Genomic DNA, 19386 nt, shown 5'->3' with positions numbered 1-19386 from the left:
AGCCCCTGAAGTATCACAGGTGGGCAGACATGAAGCTTTACCCTGTGCAGCCTGTGTATGATCTCAGAGAGGGTCAGATGTGGATCTGCAGCCATGGAGGACCCCGTGCCAGAGGAGGCGACTGCTCCCGCAGCAGCCGTGACTCTGTGTGCAGCCCAGGCTGGAGCAGTCTGTGCCTGAGGCACTGCACCTGTGGGAGGGACTCGTGTCGGAGGGGTTCCTGAAGGACTCTCTGCCGTGATAGGGACCCCGCATTGGAGAGGGGAAAGAATGTGAGGAGTCCTCCTCCTGAGGAGGAAGGAGCGGCAGAAACACCGTGTGTGGAACTGACCCTACACCCCCCCTGCCCCTTCCTGTGCCCTGAGGGGGAGGCAGCAGGGAAGGGATCCGGGCCCGGGAAGAAGGGAGGGGTGGGCGAAGGTGTTAAAGTCTGGTGATGTTTTCTCTTTCTCCCAATAGATTAAATTATTTTCTTTTCTTCCCAAGTTGAACCTGGTAACAGTTGCCTGTTACCGTAACTGGGGAGTGAAAACCTCCCTGTCCTTCTCTCGATGAATGAGCCTTTAGGTGGATTTTCTACTCCCTGTCCCACAGTCGGGGTGGGGAGGGGTTGAGCGGGGGCCTGGTTGATGCTGTCTATGCCTAAACAACCCACTCTTTCTGAGAAATGGTGAAAGGTTTTCAGGTTGAAAAATAAGTACCATGTCTTTGATTTTTCAAAAACAAAATTAATATATTTTATAGAAAAAAAAAATAATCCAAAGGACATACACATCCTGTAAAAAAAATTTCTGTAGAAAACTCTTCATCACTTTAAATAGGTCCCAGTAAGCCATTTACTATGAGGAATTTTCTAAGAAAAGAACTTCAAGTTTTCCTTGTTACTACATTACTATAAAAATGCAGAGTTAATAAAGAACAAAACAATCAACAATTAAAAAACCTAGATTAGGTGACATTTTATTTGTTACAATAGCTTATCAGGCACATTTTGCATTTTAAAAAGAGCCATGATGTAGTTAGAGAAACTGTATGGAGAATTAAGTCTATTTGAAGTATTCTGGACACTAGCTCTTTGAAAAAAACTCATTATAAGAGGGAGCTGTTGCTAGGCTACTGTAGCTACTGTCATCAGGATAATGCGATGGGCTTTTTTTTTTTTTTCAATATTTTAAACAAGAAATGTTGATTGATGAACACAACAGATTATGAACACTGATATCAAAGCTCCCTGGTATATTAAAGACTGAGTTGAACATTTATTTTTATGTTGAAAAGCCAAAGTGAAGTTAAAGTGTTCAAAGTGAAACCCATCAAAGAGTGTCACAAGAAATGAATGGCCACAAGGCTTGTTAGATGCTTGAGCAGAACACAAAACACATAGCTCAGAAGTGAGCTGAGAACATAAGCCAGAGTAACTAAAGAAAAAGAGTGAACAGATGTTGCTGCGGAGGGTGCAGCTATTTCATTCTGCTGCAGTCAAAGACAACTTTAAAAGGAAAAAAAGGGACTACAAATAGGTGTTGATTTAGTCTACTGATTTCGAATGGCTACCCAGTTGAAATAATCTTGTCAAGGCAACCAACAGTATCCTGGCTTGTATCAGAAATTGGGTGGCCAGCAGGACTAGGGAATTAATTTTTCCCCCTGTACTTGGCACTGGTGAGGATGCTTCTTGAGTACTGTGTCTGGGTTTGGGGCCAACCACAAGAAGGACATTGAGGTGCTGCAGCACATCCACAGAAGGGCAACAAAGCTGGTGAAGTGTTGAGAGCACAAGTCCTGTGAGGAGCAGCTGAGTGAAATGCAGTTGTTTGGTCTGGAGAAAAGGAGGCTGAGGGGAGACCTTATTGATCTTTACAACTACCTGAAAGGAGGTTGGAGCAAGGTGGAGGTCAATCTCTTGACCCAAGTAACAAGCAACAGGTCAAGAGGAAATGGTCTCATGTTGTGCTTGGGGAGTTTTAGATTGAATATTATGAAAAACATTTTCACTTCAAGGGTTGTCAAGCACTGAAATGGGCTGCCCAGGGAAGTGATCAAGTCACCATTCCTGAAGGTATTTAAAAGACATGTAGAGACATGGTCTAGTGGTGGACTTGCCAGTGTGATTGGTTAATTATTGGTCTTGATGATCTTAAAGATCTTTTCCAACCCAAATTATTCTATGGTTATATAAATCTATGATAACAAAAATAGACAATCAAAGGAGTATGGAATCTCTATGGACCTAAAGTAAAATAGGTTCATGAGCAATGTAAGTCATCAATAAAACCCCCTCAATTGGAGGAGACAGTTTGATAGTCTTCTCTGCATTTTCCTGTCAGACTGGTGTTCTCCAGTTTATTCAGGTATCTACGTTATCAATTTCAGTGCACTTTTGCCTTTGAGACTCTGGGCCTACAGTCAGAGCAGAACAGTTTGCAAAGAAAATCTGTTTGCTTGACAATTCCCTACTTTGTCTAGGGAAGAGTGCAAAGATATTCTTTTCTAATTAAAATATGAATGCTGTCATCTGATAATCTTCCTTGTGAGAAATAACAAGCTTACTAATTAAATGTGCAATTTCTTGACATTTAAACAGGTCAAATTTTTTTTCTGTGTGTCTGATCATTTATTGGAGGTGCTTCTTCCACTCATGTTTGTTATACTAATCATAATTAATAACCAGCACAACAGACCTTTCTGAAAAAGAAGGGTGAATTATGTAGGTTTTTTTTTCCTTTTGCTCAACTGAAGCTATTTTAAAATAGACAAGAACTATAATTAAGTAGAGGATAGAGGGTTTATTCCTATTAAGGAATAGTCCCGCACAGGATAGAGAGCTAGGGCAAGAACTTCATACAATGCACCAGTGGGAAAAGGTCAAACATGGCAGACCTCTCAGAAACTGTGATTTTCTATGTGTATCTAAGGCCAACAGTTGATTTTAGTATAATGAGGAGTTAATTGCTCATAATCAAAATAATGCTTTATCTTGTTTTTTTAATTTCACCATTCCTGATATGTTTCAGACGTATCACAGCAGCAATAGCATCCATAAGGTAGCTCTTCTCTTTTGACAGTGTCAGTGATTGAGTGTAATGGGTGGGATTTATTATGCATTTGTCTTGAACAGCCTGAAGGACTTCAGAAAAGACAGTTCCTCGATAAGAGGACACAAAGCCAGAGAGAGTTGGCTCTGCTGAGAAGAAACACTTCCTTCATCTGGAGGTGCAAACTTTAGGTGGTGACTTCACTATAACTTCTTTATTTTCCTTTCTACCTCTCTCTCTTCTCTTCTAGAACTATAATTTTAAGGGACTTATCTAGATACTTGTTAGTCCTAAAGGACTGCCTGTTGTCTATGGAAGTAAAGACCTGCATGTGGCCTAGGGCCTGCATATGGCAACAATGGTAGAGATAATAACTTAGGAGAGAAGTGGGAGGAGGTCTGCTCCAGTTGTTCAATCTGATGTATTTCAACCATGATTACTCATTCATTGTTGTGAAATGATCCAGGACCAGTAATTTTTACTCTAATTTTTCCTTTCTCTTTTCTTTTCTCCTTCTCATTCCTTTCTTTTTTTGTTTCTCTTTCTCTACATCACTAGATTACCATTTTAATGCCTACCAGTTCTGTTCAATAAAGTTGTGTAATTTCACCCAATATTGTGCTGTCATTACTTTGTCCCACTAGGATCCAACAAGAACCTCCACATTTCTAGCCAGTGGACTGTGACATTTAGCAACTACAACAGTAGATTTTTTTCATCCAACAGCCCTGGCATTAAAGCAAGGAGGGGAAAGGGCAGATTTATTGATATTAAAATGTTACAGAAAAAATGCGTTGAAAGAAAACTCTTTGCATGTTAGAAAATTAAAACATTTAGGTTTAATTTGTAATGTTACTAATCATGAACCACTATGAGAAATACTAATGTCTTTTCTTGTTCACACATGAAATAGTAAAAATATTAATATTTATTATCTTAACCTATCTAAAAACAGTATTTTGCTTTAAATTTTTTACCTCTTTTTAAGTTTTGAGGTTTGGAGAGGTCTTAATTATATTAACTTTCTCCACTGTCTGGTGACTCCATAAGAAGTTAATGACAGCCTAAAGCTGTAATTCTGCCCAAACTGGGCAGAATGAACCCAATAGGTAAATGAGCAACAGCATGTGGTGGATTGCATTTAAATCTCCATCAGCTAGGTTTCATTGAGAATCTTGGCAATCCAGTTGGAAAATTCAGTTGCCAAAATTATACCTATTGCCATTTGAGATGTCCTATGTTGTCTGAGATATCTGCGTGTAAATTATACAGATGACACAAGACAGAGTTAGACACCTAATTTAGATATCAACATTGAATTGAATCTTTCCTCTGGCTTTCCGATGTCTGAAGTTAAACATCATAAAATCTAAAAAAAATACAATACAGTTGACTAAGCATGGGTCTTTAATGCCACTTGCAATATCCTACAGTCTCTAAGGTATCTGCATAGGACTCTCATGTATGCAGAGACCCTACAGAAGACCAACTCAAATTTTGGGCTGGTAGCTGAAAACCAGGGAGGATCTCAAAATAAAACTTGTTTCAACATAATATTGAACTACCCTAAGTCACTCAGATGACACTATGTGCAAGGTTAAAATATAAATTATTTTTTAATATCTGAATATTTTATTCTGTGGTGACTCATTCCCCTATATATTTTATTTTGTTACTAATAAATGCTATTGTGTAATATTTCTCTCATAGTAGAGAAGAATAAGAAGTAAGAATCATAGAATCTAACCAAAACATGCAGGTCGTTAGTAGCTAAGAAAATATAATCTAGAGCAGTTAATATGATATGCAATGCACAGAAATGCATTGCTTTCTCAGCCACACTACTCCTATAGAGCACAGTCATTCTGACAGCTAGTGAAAAGAAATATGGTCTTTAAGATAATTATGATTCAGGACATTGAATATTTGAAAAATAAATTTGATACAGAACTGAAGTAATTGAAATAAACAGTGTTTATTTGTTGGAACATGCCAATGAACTCTATAGTCTAGGATAAAATCCCAGTAATGTCAAAATTAGAAATAGATTCTATATGCATGCATTTATATTCAGTCATATGTATTTGTAAACATATAATTATTTAAATAAAAAAACAAAACTAAAATCAAATTCATAGCTACGTGTCTGATTTCTTTCTCACCTGAGAGGAATAGCATATGCCTCCAAATCAGTAGTTTTTACTAAGGACCCTTTGTTAATCTTAATGTCAAATATTTAAAATTAGGAATGTTTTTTATTTTGAGCCAAATATTGCTAATAAATAATTAGGTTTTGTAAAAACTAAAGATACTCTTAACTACATGAATGCATCTTCCAAAATACAATGGGTTTATTTTAAAATTATGGTCTTTTTTGCAGCCTGTGACATTCCTTACTTTCTCTACTGATCGGCTAGGGCATAGTAATGCCAAAAGTATATTTCAGTCACAATAATACAAAGAATTACTGTCACTTTTGGAGCATGCTGCACTGTGTGTGGAAGTGCACATCAAGAGATTCATGCAACTAACAATTTGTGCAGTCTTCTAGAAAGTCAGCTCAGTCTCTTCAGCGATGAAATGACATTCATCTGTGCCACCCACAAAATGGGATTCAGATACTTTATTCCTGGAAAAACAGCTACTGTCCCTATTTACTTTCCATTGAATAGAAAAATGGAAAAGTGACTGAAAGGAAATTAATTATGTGAATAAGATTACACTCCATTGAGCTACTAGCCATTAGATACTGCCAGACATCACTTACTAACCAATACGGAAATTTAAATCAGTCACATTCATTAGAATGTTAATATACAAAGAATATTAGATTTACTTTCTAGTTGGGTTGTTTGTGGGCTAGAAGGGACCACAGAAAATGGGTGGTGTAAATGAAAGTGTACACAGCTGCAGTGCTGCTCGTCTCCCATATGAAATGCATTCAGGCAGCACTGTGCCAGGGCTCTGATTCTGCTACCAGATTTTGAGGGTTTTATGAGACTAAGCAACTTCTCCACTTGTTTGTTGTCAATGTTTCAACATTACTGATAATCTGCATGTTCTGCTACGCATTAAACAAGATCCTAGCGCAATCTTTAGAGGGAGCGGCCAATATAATAAAAAAAAACCCACTGTACCTCTGGGTGGTTTCTGGGCTTTCTAGCTGGATGGATGGAAGGTCATGGTGAGAATTCCTCCCTCCAAGGGTTACTGTATGAGTGCAGAGTACTTCCTCCAGTGGGCTCAGTGCTGATGCTTCTACACTTGGTATTACCCTTGCTGATGCTTCTACACTGAGTGAAGTGGAAAGCATGACCAGAGAGATATATTTATTTAGAATTACAAAATTTAGTGGGGCGTGGGTCCCCACAAAACCCTAAGTCAGAGTTGCCCCTGCATGTGAGAGTCAGTTATCTAAGTTATCTCCATGAACACATAGGTGTGTGCATGATAGAAACCCTTAGAAAACTGTAAAACACATTTATGAGGCCTGATGCAGTACACAGTTTTGCCAATGAATAAAAGATTTAAAAATAAAACACATTTGGCAAATTCCAGCTCCTACTTGCCAACTTGGAAGGGAGCAGGGTGATCAGGGTAAAGTAATTAAGCATTTTTAGCCTTTGTTTTCCATGTTATTGTCTTCATTTTATTGCTCAGTGTTAAGCTAGCCTAAATATTGCTTCAAAACATGAGCTCTGAGGTCCTCCTCTTCTTACACTCACATTGAGGGTTCTCAGCCACAGTCTCTAGTCACCATTTGTGAGTAATCATGGACTGGCACAACTACCATAAAACACAGCAGAGCACAAATCTGGTTTGCAAAAAAGGCTGCACTTTATAGCCTTTAGCTCAGCAATAAGATGTTTTTGAGATTCCTCCTTGTACAGTGCATTGTAATGGGTTGTGTGATTAACAAGCACCACTGCCAATGGAGTCAGACACGAGAGCAAAACACTTCTCTGCTCCTGCCAGGCAACAAATTTAGGGCCCAATTCAAAGTACAGCCAGTTTCCTTGCTACAGAAGCTGGCCATGATTTCTACTGAAATAAACCCATTGCTTTCAGAATGCAGATGAGGATCCAAGACATCCCTAATTAAAAACATTAATGATTTTTTTTCAATTGCTGTTTGCTTCTGCTTGACATGATTTAATGTCAGATAGCTCTGAGCATCAGAGCTCTTCTTGATGTATGGCTGCATTCTTCATCCATGACAGGGATATTTACTGTACTTTGTGTTAGATTAAATTTCTTTTCCCTTTTCTTTATTTTTCTTTTTTAATTCTAGAAAAGTAAATTAATTTTTCCAATATCATAATCCTTTTCTATTTTGTTACTACTTTCTTAAATACGTCCATTGGTTTCCCAGTGCAATAATAAAATCACCACTTAACATTTTCAAAACATTTTTATAATTAGTTTGTTTGATTAGTCTAGCACTAAAAGGCTCTATAAGCAGAATATTGGTTAGTCATAAGTAACTCAAAGCAATTTTTAATTGGCCAATGCACATTAAAAAAAATGATAGTATTTAGTGAGTTATGAGGTTAAATATTGGTGTGTTCACATGCCTACATCTCTTTTCATTAAGATTTTATCTTTTCATTATGTTTTCTGTCTTGAATCCTTGATTTCCTAACAGCAGATCAGCAGTCCTATCACTCTTTGTAATTTTTACCTTTCTTATCTTTGAACAAAGGGGCTCACAGCTCTGTCTCAGCAGTCTGTGTCAAGGTTACACAGCGAGTGCTTGTCAAAAGCTGGACCCCTTAAGCAGATAAAAGCCACGGGGAGTGGGGCAAACTTATCGTGGGGCTACAGAGAGAGGGTTATAGTGTGCCATGACATCGTCTGTGTTTCATTCAGGGGCATCATTTAATTCCACTCAAGCCTCATTCCTGATTACTTACTTCCCTGATTCTTCAAACTCCACATTCTCTTCTTGTGTCCCCCCCATCAATATCTGAAAGAAAAATTCTAACTGGTATCTTCCTTCAAAATTTCACCAGTTTTGTAACACTTGCTGTCCAAGTGTTGATGTTTGTTATCAACCTGTGATCTACTATTCATAAACCTCCACAACAGAAACAATGTTTGGCATGAGTTTCTCACTGTAGAGCCACAATACTCTGGCAGTAGCGATATAATTCCAGACTTTTCCCACTATGAGTGAGATGAATTTTAGCCAAGGAAATGGGTTTTTTTCTCCCTTAATCCTCTTCACAGAAAAACTCAAGAGGAACGTCCAGAAAGGACACCATATGCTGGAGAATATGTTATCATATACTTTGTGAGCCCAGGAGTTGCTCCTGCCTTTTAGCCATTAAAACTGCAGTGTATTTAGGTAGCCAGCTCATGTTTACTACATTATATGAAACCTGTGTGCCCAAATTGCATGATCAGGAAGTGTAGCAGTTGTTTCTCTGGGGCTTCCCAAAATCTTCATCAAGTCATCAAAGTCCTCTTTACTGGGCAGAGAAAAAGGGAAAAAAAAAAAAAAAAAAAAAAAAAAAGACATGATGATTTAAACCCCAATGATATATTTACTTAGGTGATAAATGGGGATCTGTTGTTGATTCTAGTTGCAGAAGGGCTTCCAGCCACTGTTGTATAGTCAGCCAGGATATTACATATATTCAGAGAGGGTAGTATTGATCTGTAGTGGTACACTGTGAATCCACAAAATTGTGGCTTGCTTCCAGCATTTCAGACATAGAGCTACTTAGAACAAATACAATTTATATTCAGATGCTTAATTCCAGAGTCAAAAAATATTCTCCATAGAAACTATATCAAAATCAAACAACTGATTTACCAGTCTTCCTCAATGTCACAATATTTTCTCTTTATATGCAATGCAAAAAGAGCAGAAGAGATATAGACAATGGAAACATTAGGCTGAATTTATGGCAAAAGTGAACGTACAGTGCATAAACATCAGCCCAAATCTGACTGTTTTTCTCACTTAAGTAGAGCAAAGCAGTCAGTTACACCTTTCAGTTGCAACATTCATTGAGTGATATAGCACAGAGCTGTCCACAGCTGTCTAATCTGAAGGTCATCTTCACCTAAAGTAAGACACAAAATCCATATTTTTGCATCCTTTACTTTGGGGTCACTCTACGGTGGTTCATGCTCCGCTCCTCAGAGTCCTTTTAGGAATGGAACTTCTTTCTATTTGCCTGCTTGCTTTAGCCATAAGGAAAAGAAAAACAAATAAAGGTTTATAGAAGGCTAGAAATGGTGGATCAAGAAATGCAGAATCACTGTTGCTGGATTTATAGCATTTACAATTTGCAGTATGAACATAAATTCTATGCACAACAGGGAGGGCCAATAGACATCACACCTGCACTGGGACATTCCTCATAGTGCTGTATTTGAGGTACAGCCAGCTATTGAGGGTTGGTCTAAGGTGTTTGAATTACACAAGATCAGCAGTTCTAGGTTTAGAAGTAAATTTACTATTAACGCTAACATTCAGCATAGATGTAACTAGAACCATAACATGTGCCTGTTCTTGTATTGGGAAGGAATTTCTCCTTCAACAGCATAATAACTACTAAATTACTATTTTATCTCCTAATTGCTTCTCAATTTAATCCAATTTTCCCATATAATTTTAGATGGAGGAAATAAGAAGAGAGGGTAATTAAAGGTGCAGAAATCTGGAGAATGTTATGCTCTTTGTTCTGTGAGTAAAGTATCATCAGGAGAAACAAATACTTTCAGTATTCAGAATTTCCTCACTTTTCCAGTGAGGGAATCAGAAACAGCATCAAATAGTTACAGAACTCCCTGACCACCAGCTGATTACTTAATCATTGACCAGTGCAGGAAGATGAACTGCAAGTTCCTGCACTGAATGAGCTAACAGGCAAACTATTTACCACCACAAGGCTTCCTCAGACACTGAAGTAAAAACGGTCTTTAAAAAATATCCAAACATTTTGAAGATAGATGGCAAATACATGCAGCCCACCACTTAGGAAGTTCACTTTGAACTCCAAGTTGCATTAAATAGTTAAATATTTCAAAATATGCACAGGATACAAGTTCTATACTTTACCAAACACCTAGGACACCTAAGAAAATTTTCTTATGTTTAGAACTGCTTACTAAAAATGAATAGGTTCAAGCAGCAGTTCTGTAGCATTTGGCTCTGCACATAATTTATCAGTGTAAGAGTGCTGACTGTAGTATTAATTTCAAAATACCAATTTCAGCATTTCAAAATGAGACATTAAAAATGTACCTACTTCATTATTTTCTTGAAGAAAAGTTTAACATTTTGTTTTTGGATTTTGGCAGAAATAAGGGAATTCTTTTTCATATATATTTTTCATATATTTTTTCATATATATTCTGCCAAAATATTCCACATATGCATATATTCTAGGCTAATAAATGACAATGAAATAAATCAAAATTTAAACAGTATTGGTTTGTGATTTCATTGCTCTGTGAAGAGCTGATGAAATTGAACTGTTGTGTACTCTGCCATTTTGCCTGCATAATGTAATAACCACTTTACGGAAAATAAGTTGAGAATCTCATTACTTGACCTAGATTTATGATAGAACTTGTAAATGTATTTGCTTTCAATAAATCTGACAGAGATTGACCACCATCCTTGTTAACATTTTGATAGGCATTCTCTTTTAATGACAACTAATTACAAAACAGCCAGTGCAATATGCTACTAAGATCAAAAAATCACACTAGAAATGGCAGTAACTGCCAGATTTAAGTAATACATTTCTTTTATGGAGAACAGAAATAGCACTTCTCTTTTCTGACATTCATATTAGAAAAGCTACTCAGAAAAGAACAGAAAAATTTCCTGAAAAAGGATAAAATCCATCTCATCTGTCTGTCTGAAGTATTTGTAAAGCACTTACTTCCGTGATGTCAAAGAATGAAGAGCTCCCCTGATCCTCTCCAAAGCAAATCATACTCTTTCTGATACTGGGTAATGTAGATTGTTGTGGTCCAGAAGTGAGCCATCCCTGAAACAGACAAAAAAGTGCAGATGATACATTATCTTTAAGATGTTGTATTTAGTATTATGTATGTGTAGAATAACTTAGTTTACTTTATTTCCTCAAAATTCTTTTCCTCAACTTGTTTCACAGTATGAAGGTGGAGTTGGAGCATAGCCCCATTCCTCATTTTGGCTGTTATCTCTATTAGCAGCACTGATGCACAAAGATCGGAGCCATGAAATTGCCTTTACAGTTTAATCTTTTTTTTTTTTCTAGCAAATTCTCAGTTTTATCAACTTAGGATGCCAGACATGGACAAAATTCCAAGCTGGTAAATGAGGCATTAGATGTTGGAAGTGCCCAATAACGTAGTATTAAGAGAAACTTAAATACATTTGAAAGCTATAAATAAGCTTGTTGAAATAACAGCCTTTAAAATACACTCCAATGTCATATGTTTAAAATCCTTTATTGCATCAGTTCACAGCGGAAAAAATCAGATCAGTAACTGACAAATGTTTCTTCAAGGGGAAGTCTAATTCAGATATTCCAATTTCTTTATTCCAATGTTACGGTCACATCTACCTTGGCTCACACAGACTGAATCATCAGGAGTCATAGAGTTCTACGAGTAAATATAGATGTAACAAAACCTGAGAATTTTAAAAATGTGGAAAAAAAAACCCAAAACTGTCACAGAGATTATTGACTAAATAAATCCTTATGAAATTTATCAAGAAAACCAATACCTTGCACTCCTTATGGGCTGGTTTTACATTATTATGAATTTTTCTGTTTCTTATCTGACATCTATTATGAAGTTTCAGGTTCAGGAAATAATTTCTTTATTATTTGTGGTGGGTTAACCTGGACTACTTGCCAGGTGTCCACCAAGCCACTCCATCATTCCCCTTCCCTCAACAGGAGAGAGAAAATACAACGAAGAGCTCATGGGTCAAGATAAGGACAGGGACAATTTTTTAAATTGTAAAAGTTTGGATATGAAGCTGTAGAAGTGCAGGTCTGCAAGGCCCTGGATATCTATGATGGATACTTTGGATGTGTTAGACCTAATGTCAGCATGGGTCTACTGTCTGTTTGATCACTAAAACCCTTTAAGAATGTTAGGCATAATTCCACAATCCATCTAATCTGTGCTGGAGTTTAACGTAAAGCCTGTTACGTTCAAAACATCCATCTTTTTCCAGTGCTTTGCACATCAGGATGACTAATTTTAAAGTTAGAACTTCCATCTAACATTCAGCATAAGTAAAAAGTTGAAGTATGAAAGTGCACATATCATTTACAAAGGGTTTATACTGGAATATATTAAGTGGCAGGAAAGAGAGAAGTGTTCTGGTTTTACTATTTAGGCTAACAATTAAAGACTAAAATCAACAAAGCTGTTTTGATAGCTAAAGGAGTGGAAGTTATGTGCTAAAAGGGTACTAGGTATTTAAATGCCTTGCAGATGAAACTATGCCCACAGATGTAACAGAAAACAATTTCCCAGCTTCCCTGAAGCTTAGAGTTGCTTTGAAAAACACTTGGTTATTTCTACTTTCAGATCATCCACCTCTCCAGAGAGTGGTATTAGATATCTCAAGACAGTCTTAGCCCTCACTATCATTTCTCTTCCTCTTCTCCATGAATTAAATGAGCCAAAATAACTCACAGAACAAAATACTGTGGAGGTAAACAGCTTCTAGTGCTTTTAAGTGTTGCTCCCCTATGCTTACCACTGTTCTGTGCCAGCCAATACACTAGATGCTACTGAAGCTGCCTGATGGTCTCTCTCTGCAGGGCTTGAACTCTTTCAGAGTGGAATCAGTCACACAAAGGACTCTCAGAAGTTAGTGATAAAAAAGAAGGCAAAAGAAAACTGAGGACTCTTTTTATCTGAGGCACCTTCATCACCCCATGAGAGGCTATAATGTTGGGCTAGTCATCCAGCTCTCACAGTATGGAAAGGTGTTCTTGAAAGTTCTAGCTAAAAAGAAAGTGGTAAGTGCAGAATTTTTCTTCTTCCCATTTTCAATAGCCTTCATGAAATCTTTTTTAATTATTATTTGTCTAAAGATATTTAAAATTAGCTTATTTTTCATGCAGCTAATCTTCAGGAAAAAAATTGATCATGACATTTTTCAAAATATTTTGTTTGGAAGTAAATTATCACTGGAATTCTTCAGTCTGTTTAAAATTCTCACCTCCGATTGTTCATAGTGACAGATTTCCTAATGCTCACCAGGCACTCACACATTTTATGTTTGTTGCAGAGTGCATCTTGTAATGTTCACAGCTGCATTGATTTGATCATTCCTATTTTTTGCAACTGATTTGGAAAGACTTCACAGTATGGGGGAGAATAAGGAGAGTGAATCGATGATGTTGATTGCATCCAAGCATTCTTTCAGGATTCACAAATATACAGAAAGCTTAATCTCACTATTTTTATGAAAGTGATTTAATTTTCATCACTCCCTTATCTTTTTATGAGGTTTCCTTTTATTATTATGGAGCACTGAGTATTTTAAAAAGGAATAAAAAAAGTAGAATATCATCTAAGCTCTAGATAAGCATCTGTTCAAGTTGGTTTGCTTTGTCTAAATAGTTCTATGAATGTTTATGTTTTTCAGACTTCAGTGACAAGGGCAAAATCAGCCTTTGCCCCTGCCTCTTCAGTGAAAACATCTGTTTCACTTCTATAAAGTGAAACAATTCAATCCAGAAAAGACACGAGTTTCAAAACAGTGTGAGAACTACATCACTGAGAGTGACTTGTTCAAATTTCTAGTCCAGAAGTTTTCAGCCTTTTGTTAGTTTTTACCTGCAACTTCCCAAAGAAGATATGGATACCTTTATAAATGTCACATACCTGTACAGTTCTGCATTACTTGCCTTTTTATTCGTTTTTTTACAAATAACAGGGGCCTTCTCTCAGTAAGAGAAATTACTGAAAATTACTGTTCTGGCCTAAAGCGGGCATAGAAAAGATGTGAATACGCATTTCCCCTTTTACTCCCAAGTGTTTTCCTTATCAGATGTTGAAGGAGGAGATTGTGCATGAGGACAGGATTCTGAACTAAATAATGGGCAGGGAGGAAACTGGCTTATGCAGCAGCCATGAGAGGAGCAAAATGTCCTTGTATTTTTATTTTCCTTAAAAATTTCAAAAGGTTGTAATTTCAGATGATTCACAATGGGAAAATGTTTATTACTTTAGAACACTTGATAGGAAACTGTTATCTATTTATTATCTTGCCACATAATTCCATCTGGTGAGATCTCCAAAGAGCAGACTACATTGTGGTCACCATAGAATGTAAAGTCTTAGTGGAATTTCTTTGGAATTTATTTTTTTTTAATATTTACTTATTCTCCTTATAGAATTTGCTTTTGGGAAAACAGGGAGAGAAATACATATTTGGAACTGCATCCAAAAGTGACTGTGACTTCCAAAACCAATGCAACTAAGTAAAGGCATCTATGCCTCATCACCACATTTTATCAATGTAGTGTTCAGGTGCTGACTTTACGATCAAGCAAACTGAGACTTCTTCACTCAAAAACACCTGCTATGGTCCATCTTTTTTCTTTACACTACTACACAATACTTGTAGATTTATGGACCATATCTTGGAATGGAGCTATGAGGAAAATGTTTTGACTCCATTAACAGGTATCCTAAAAGAGACTGTAGTGACAGCTGTGACTGTAATAATTATTTTGAGGCCTCTCTGTGAAGTCTTTGCTTTTTACCATTGACCATACAAGTTCTATCAGAATTCAGGTGAAATATAAGATCATAAAGCTGTATAAGATGCACTCAAAACCGTGGAAGGTATTTTTTCTTTGTCCAAGTACCCAGTGTAAAAGTAAGTTTCTTTCATACACACAGACACCACTTGCATGTCTCCTACACCATTGTACAAAAGCCAACAGAAAAAAAACCTGATCAAATGCTCACTTATCTCAGAAACCCAGACACGCTCACAGGATCAGCACAATTAGGATAAATTAACAAAAGAATAATGAATAATGCTTCCCAATAAACCATTCGAAGTCACATTATAATAACACAATACCTGTATCATGCAGAAGGAAGTGTAAATACATGTAACATATTAACAACTGTCAAATCAAAACTAATAGATTTTATCTCTTATTTATGAAAGTTTAGGGGAAAGGAAAGAAATATATCTTAAATAAAACTATGGTGTTTAAAAAAGTAAGCTTGTGATTCTGAGGATGCTTAATATCTTTTTTTCCTTAACTTAAACAACTTTTAAGGAAGCAGGACTCAGCCAAGGAGTTCATGAAAGAGATCCAAGTAGCTAGGAAACAGGAGAGCAGTAAAAAGGAAAGATTCATTAGGGATCTTACCTAATGAAGATGAAAAAGACCTTGGAGTAGCTGGAGTAGTCATTATTTGAGGCTTTCAAGGATAGTTTAGTAAGTGTCAGCATTTGTCAACAATGATTCAGAAACAAATTATTCTCCTTTCTATATAGAGCTTGCTCCATGTATGGGTTGTCTTCCACATTCCTTTCCAGACCTCTTTTTCTAGGATTCCATTAATTTGGATTGGAAAATTACCTCAGCTTCTCCAAGTCCTAATAAATGCTGAAAAAGATATTAAACAGTCTTTTTTCTTTTTGCCTATGTTACTACTCTGACCAATGTATTGAAGCACTTGAGAGTCTGATTTCACACCCACATCAAAGGAAGTCTCATGAGGAAAGAAGTATGTCAGGAAACCAGTTGTGGATCTGTAATCCCAGACCACCACACATCAACAAGATAGGACTGGACTGAATTTCTACATTCAAGTTATGTGCCACCTGAACTGCACGCAAGGATAGAGTGATAGTTCAGAAAGTAACATTTCTGTGGTGGACCTTGGCCAAGATAGTGCCCCTTCACTCTTTGTCCTTGGCAGAGGAGGGAAAGTTGTAGAAGAAATGAGCTACACTATGCCCTACTTTGATCTTTCCTATGAATGAAGATAAACTCTTTCTATTCTGTCATATTAATTTTAATTCATATTTACTTTAGAAGAACTCCCCCACTTCCAACCCCATTTCCCACAGGCATTTGAATATTTATAAAGCTACACAAATAAGAATATATGGAGATTGAGCATTCTTTTGTACAAAAGCAGTGGTAGGATTGACAGAATATTTGCACCTTTCAGTGACTGAGGCTGAGAACTGCAAACACAATTTTCCCAGAGGGGCCACGTGACTCCTGAAAAACCTGCTAGTTTTATACTTCACATTTAAGAAAAAAAAATACTAGATTAAAAAAACACCATATAAGTAAAGAAAGAAAAACAAGATGCAGGGAGGAAAGCACTAGGTATTTTCTGAGGTTGCAGTCAGTACTTGCCCTTTCCCAAACATTTTTTCTGCTGCCATTTGAGAAGCAGAGGCTGCATTGCCTAACGAGTTGCAGTGTACACAGTTACAACAATCTCCATCACTGTCAGGCTTTTCAAGATGACAGCCTCACACATCCTTTCATGTCATCCTTGTTAGTAATAATCCAGTCGTACAGCACTGCATGATACAGCTATGTGTGTGGCAACAAAACTCTTATTTTATTTCTTTTTTCCTTTGTGTGCACCTTAACTGTGTATAACTTCCCAGCAACTATCTCGTGTCTCTCTACAGTGTTATCCTAGAATCATGTAAAGAATTCAGCTGCCATTTTATTCTCAGAGTTGCTGCTGCCAGAAATTAAAGGACACAAATCGTGCTCACTCTTGAGCTTCTAATTTAGTGTTGGTACAATGCTAACAACAGGGTAAGTTCCCCTGCAGTTAGGACTCAGGAATTTTTGAACTGTGCTAATAAAACTGTTGGATTCCAGGGGGTGCCACCATTTAGACTTTTGCTAATAACAGTGCATAAAATTTGGCACAAGATTTGTTCATGCAGACGCAGACACAGCCACAGAGACCTTGGTTTTGTGCTTCATTATTACTATTTTCCTTAATTTAAAAATAAGTCGTTCTACATTGAACATAAATGTTTTATTCTTTGACTATAGAAACAATGAGATGACAATCCAAGACTAATCACATTTTCAGGAACAATAACTGAATAGGTTTAGTCATCATGCATACATTTTAAAAGACAGTTTTGTAGCTGCTTTTTACTAGAGGGCAGTAAAACCTTCTGCTTCACTGAGCAGATCCTGTGTCCAAACCTTCATTTACATCCCTGTGTGGGCTGTAACACTGCAAACTTGGATTTGAGAACACTTTCCTCCCACCTTCATCTTCTCCCATCCATTAAAGTTTATCTGCAGAGTAACACTAGATTTACATTAAGCTACACAGTATTGATACTCATTAGTATCTTTTATTTTCTTGAAGTCTTAGTAAATCTATATATATTAATACATTTTCTTTTCCTCTTACTCTTGGTGGACTGTTTGTGGAAACTGTTGTTGTTGTTCTGAGAATATTTGTGCTGAAAGAGCATATTATGAAATTTATTTCTGAAACAAAAAGTATCTGTGAACCTGCTTTAAATATCATATATATTCTAATATTCTAATATAGCAATATAGCTATTCTTATTCTATAATATAGCTAAATATACAAGGAAGTCCCTATTTACAAAGACAGCTTACTGCCATTTGCATCTTGCTTCTAAAATGCTTGGCAGTTTTATTCAAATATATTTTCTGATTAAGTGACTTGTAATATGGTCCCAACATGGATAAGACATCCTTAGTTCTGTATGATAACATTCTATGGCAAAGATATTTTTTCCATTTTGCAATATTATTATTATCCATTATATTTCTACCATAGGTATATTCATTACCAGAAAAGAAAGAAGAAAAGAAAGAAAAGAAAAGAAAAGGAAAGAAAAGAAGAGAAATTAAAAGAATAAACCAAACCAGTTTTATTAGAAAGAAAGATGTATTTTAGAAGAATTTTGTTACTTAGCAACAGCTTCAGGTACTAAAACTTCTTTTACACTCAAAAAAAAAAAAAAAAAAAAAAAAAAGGATATTGCTTACTACAGTACATTAGATCAGCACGCTTTGTGTAAAGGATTTTAACAGTCAAGAGATGTGACTGTGTTTAAGATTCTTTTTTCCAGTCACTAGTTCATTGTCGGCAGCAGATACAGAGCAGCTTTATGTGCATTCAGAGACAGCCAGGAAATTAGTTCTGCATGACTGACTCAGCACTGTAGCACTGAGAATAACTCTCACCCATTTCCTTAAACAATTGTTTATTTCTTGGTGTGATAACAATGCTAAATATCACAATTCTGGAGGAAAAAGTTTGGAGACTTCATTTGTATTTAAGGTAAGAAAGTACCAGCACTAGTAAAATTAAGTCCTATCTTATTTCTGGCATTACACAGGCTGGGATTTTTCAAAAAAATTATTTTTGTTATTTGTTCAGAATAACTCCTGATAGCTTGTTTAGTGCTTTCATTGATGCTGAACGGATCTGAGAAGCAAAATGTCAGCAAGCTGAAATCAAGTGAAATTAATAGAGCATTTTTAAAGTGAGAAATCTGAAATGAAGTAAAATCCTTGAACCAAAAAGATTTCTCAGGCTTTTTAATGACAGGAAATCAAGTCAGATATCTGTAAGGTATGTATGCATTGAGAATTAAGATTGCTCATAGCAAAACCAAATACTTGAGGTTCAGAATATAGATATTCAAGAGATTCTTTTTGTCCTTTTCTCAAGCTGTTTGGGATCCCCAAACCATGTTATTTACATACCTGTCCCAAGGTAAGCACCAGAAGTCCTAGACAGTATTTTGTCACCTTTGAACAAGTCCTGGGGAGACAGTTTGATGCCCTCCAAATGCAGCATGAAACAGGTTGGTGTCTAAGAAAACACTGAGAAGAGAGTACATCCAGCACCTTGCTCCTCCACACACATGAAGTATCAGCATTCACAGCACTGAAAACTTCCCTGAAAATAGGAATTATATTCTTGATTCTTGAGCAGAGTCAGGACTCATTCATTTCTTTCAACACACATCCAGAAGAAACCTTGTCTTCCACTGTCAGAATAGTGGTTACAGTACCTGTTCAGGAAGACGCAAAGGTGCAAGTCATAAGTTTGGAAAGCTCAAGGGTAAAAAGATAAAGTACATGAAAAGCTTATGAAATTACAGACTAATGAGTAACTGAGTGTTTCCTCAGCAACAGCTCTTCGGATTTAGGCAATACATTGTCTCTAATGCCTGTTGAAAAGGTCTGAACACTTTAATTTGATCTCAATAATTTCTGTCTCCTTTCTATATAAGAAATTAAACTGAAAATACTGTCTGTGTTTTGTATTCTTCATATTTTAAAACACAGACTTGTTCAGCCAACTT

The 19386-nt window shown here is 36.5% G+C and overlaps 1 long non-coding RNA gene across 1 annotated transcript; it reads right to left on the bottom strand.

Annotated features, from left to right (window-relative positions):
- Positions 1-6298: 6298 nt before the first annotated feature.
- Positions 6299-19054, bottom strand: LOC139795096 (uncharacterized). Its single transcript, XR_011725382.1, has 4 exons — positions 18782-19054; positions 10940-11047; positions 9004-9106; positions 6299-6328 (listed from the first exon to the last, which is right to left on the bottom strand). It is a non-coding gene; the product is annotated as an uncharacterized lncRNA (long non-coding RNA).
- Between the last annotated feature and the right edge of the window lie 332 nt (positions 19055-19386).

This window comes from Heliangelus exortis, chromosome 3 (assembly GCF_036169615.1).
Source record: "Heliangelus exortis chromosome 3, bHelExo1.hap1, whole genome shotgun sequence".
Taxonomy (NCBI): domain Eukaryota; kingdom Metazoa; phylum Chordata; class Aves; order Apodiformes; family Trochilidae; genus Heliangelus; species Heliangelus exortis.
This window is presented reverse-complemented; position numbering and strand designations above follow the sequence as displayed.